General features: G+C 42.4%; 1 long non-coding RNA gene across 1 annotated transcript; it reads right to left on the reverse strand.

Annotated features, from left to right (window-relative positions):
• Positions 1-523: 523 nt before the first annotated feature.
• On the reverse strand, positions 524-3,219 carry LOC311433367. Its single transcript, XR_014690715.1, has 4 exons — positions 3,137-3,219; positions 2,762-2,874; positions 2,008-2,082; positions 524-1,652 (listed from the first exon to the last, which is right to left on the reverse strand). It is a non-coding gene; the product is annotated as an uncharacterized lncRNA (long non-coding RNA).
• Between the last annotated feature and the right edge of the window lie 404 nt (positions 3,220-3,623).

Genomic DNA, 3,623 nt, shown 5'->3' on the forward strand with positions numbered 1-3,623 from the left:
AAATGGGAAGAATGTTTGCCGATGCCTTATTGCTGCTCATTTCAAACATAACACCTAGTACAGCCTTGGGTGAAGGGCACTGAATAAAAATGTAGCTGGACCTAGGAAAAAAAACAATGTGTAGCGGATAGATAGTGAGCTGGGTGATGAGAAGGACAATGGGATGTCTCAGGAGAAGGCCCAGGGAAAATGTCCATTAACTCAGCTCATAGATACGTGGCAGGTACACCTCATGTGTTCATGGGAGCTTGAGTGAGAGGAGCAAAATTAAGGTAAATCAGAACCTCTGGAGTGGGCTTGTTTTTCCCTAAAATGATCGGGTCTTTCCTTGGTGATATTAATGTGGGATTTCCTTACTTTAACATGAAAAGCTACCATCGTAAAATTGATTACCATTCAACAAGTATCTACAAACACTTCTAGCCTCATAAAAGCAATATTTTATTTCCAAAGATTCATTTTGTTTTGTTTTTTTCCTTCGCTGGGCTTGGGACCAGGTTCCTGGAGATAAAATTCTCACAATGGGTATGAAGCCACATCTGAGACAGGGATTACGTGTAGCAAACCTTCCCACAGCAATACAGCAGGGCAGAAAGGGGGAAGATAAAGGATTCTATATCCAGGAGAAATCACATTTATCTCAAAGTGACAAGCAAGTGTGAGAACAACGCTCTTTATTTTATCTAACAGCAATCCTTTCTCATCTCCTTTGCAGAATACTTTCAGTGGCCAACTGGGCTGTGTCCTGGAAAACTGTATTAGCAGATTAATTAGTAATGGATTTTTAACAATAGTGTAGAAGATATGCATAGGAGAGAAAGATCAGGCAGTTGAATTGAATTATTACACTCGCATAGGTTTTTAGATTGACTACTTTATGCTTTTGATTAAATTATTATAATTTATGTGCTTTTCAAGTAGCAATCTTCTCTGAGAGATTATTTTCTTTTGACCCATCTCCATATAGAATTATTTCCATGGCAACAGTTTGAGCGATTTGAGAAAGAAACAAAATTATGAACTCCCATTACCATCGGGTTAAAAAACTAGTTGGATTTTAAAGCAAAAATACTGAATATTTTGGCCTTATGAAAGGTAAAGAATATCCTTTGAAAAAGTCACAGCTCTATAAGAAGGAAATTCAAACTTGATCTTTCATTATTTCTTTGTAGCAAAAATGTTGTTTTCAAAAAGGGGTTATAAACACACTATTAACATTAGACCTAATAAATCTAACGTCTCTCTCCACTTGAAAGTATCTTTGAAAGTAATGGGACATAAAAGCTCCATTACTTCTGAGTCAGCAGACTGATAAATCAATACGTAATAACTGCTATTTGGCATTTTCTCGTAATTTCCTCAGCGTTGGAATGTTTAGATAATGTTTTAAATGTAAGGCATAAATTAGAGAAATTAGATAAGCCAGGAGGGACAGATGACATTCACCTTAAGGTATGAGAGGGACCAGATGAAGCAATCCTTGCAATGCTAGCAATTATCTTGGAGTGCGCAACGATGGTGGAAGAGGAGATCCCAGCAGGCTGGAAAAGCGCAAAGAGGAAAGGGGAAAGGACGTGGACTGAGAGAATTACAGACCAGCCAGGCTTGCTGTGGCACCCAGAAAGATTCTGTCATGACTTATTCATAAACACCTGAAGAATAAACAAAAATATATCCAAAGTAGATTTTTCCAAAACAAATCATGTGACCTCAGTGTGACTCCTTTCTTTAACAGGATAACTGGCCCAATGAGCAGAAAAGGAATAGCTGGTGTGCTGCATCGTGACGAGAAATGCTTTTGGCACTGCTGGGTGATGTACTTGGACACTAAGAAAGAGGGAAAGATTAAATCACAGCGAGGTGGGTGCTGAACTGCTTGAGAAACGGCACCGAAAGGCAAGCTGTCAGTAGTTCTCTCTAATTAATTTTTCTTTAGAAAGTTTGCAGAGATTTTAGTCAATATTTTTTTCACTGCCAATTCAGACAATGGCATAGAGGACACACTACCATTTGTGGAGCGATGAAGTCCCAGGAAGGAAGTTTGCAAGCCTGCTTGAGGTCTGCAGCAGGACTCAGAGCGATCTGTAAGTCAGGGGAAAAGTACAGCCAATTAAATTCAGTAACACACTAATATGGGACCAAATGTGCAAATAGAAAGCTGGCAGCAAAGCAGCAACCACCTGTCCCCCCAAAAAAACAGACTGCACCCCCCAAACATGAAACGACATTAGATAGAAGATAAAATGGGTTGCATCAGTAGGAAGCCAGTGGTTGGTGAGGATTGGGCTCGTGTGCTAAATCCAATGTAAGAAAGGCTGGCTACTGTCCAGAAAGGGCAACCATGACATAGGCTTAAGGAATTTGAGTCGGGGGAATGTTAAACAGGTTGCCCTGGAGAGGAGAGGATAGAGCTGAGAGAAGCTGGCAGCAGGCTCTCTGAACATGACAGGGAGGACAGCAAGCAGTTTTTTCTGTCCGTCTGGTGGCACCAGGCAAAACATACTTGATTGAAGTTGCCGCAAAACAACATTTGGATGAGACATTAGGAAAATCTTTCTAACAGTAAAGCAGCAGAGCAGTGGGAGGAGCTGCCTGGGAAGTTCCTGAACCTCTTCTACTGGAGAACTTCAACAGCAGGTTGGACAAGCCTTCACCAGGGACAGTCTAGATGTGCAAGTTCCTGCACAGAAACTGGCTGAGCAGAGGTAAGCACTGCTAGAGCCAGCTGTGTTTGATTGTGCATGCACAGAGAGTCACCTACCTGCTGAGTGTGGGAAGGTGCAACTGGATGATTCAGTCCTCTCCTGTCTGAAAGTTTTCTTCATACTCAGTGGAGGCTTTCTTCTCCATCGCTCAGAGGTCAGCAGAAAAGATCTGGAATCAGGAGAGGTGCCAGGATCATGTTTTAACCCCACAAGACCACAGACTTGCCCTGGTGAAGTCCTCTAGATGCAAACTCCCTGGACGAAAAGAATCCGTGCCTCTCACACATCTTCAGAGCTCAGCTCCTAAACTCACAGGACACCTTATCACCAGGGCATAGGCAAGACCTCAGAAACTTAGACTTATAACTACTACGTTTTAGGAGCTATCATTACCTACCTGCTTTTCTTTGGGTATGTATTTCTGTACTTACATGCTTTGCTGAACAGGGCCCAGAGGGAGAAGATAAGCACCAGGAGCTCAAATTTGCCTGAAGGCTTCTCAAGGCACTTGCAGGATTTACCTGGAGTTTCATTAGCAAAAAACTCTGTCACTTAGGCAGGCTCTGGGCGCCTAATCTGATCCCAGCAATAAAGTACAGATTCAGCTATCAAGAACAGATTCACGATGCTGTAATTGCTCATTATTATGCGTTATAAGCACACCGTGCCCCTTGGGCAGAGTGACTGCTGGGGCGAGCAGCTGTCCTGCTGTAAGGTAATCAAAGCTTATGCAAAAGGGTCTGCTGAGAAGACTCAGGCTGTGTAATCCCTACCGGTAAGCAACTGAAAACAGAACTTCCTGCCGAGCCCATTTAATCCAGCCAGATGAAATTCATTTTGGATGGTTTCCGTTTCTCAAATCGCAGTGGACAGGGGCAGAAGCATCTTATCAGGTTGGAGAGAGAATAACTCTCTTGT

Source organism: Aythya ferina (genome assembly GCF_964211825.1).
Source record: "Aythya ferina genome assembly, chromosome: 3".
NCBI lineage: Eukaryota > Metazoa > Chordata > Aves > Anseriformes > Anatidae > Aythya > Aythya ferina.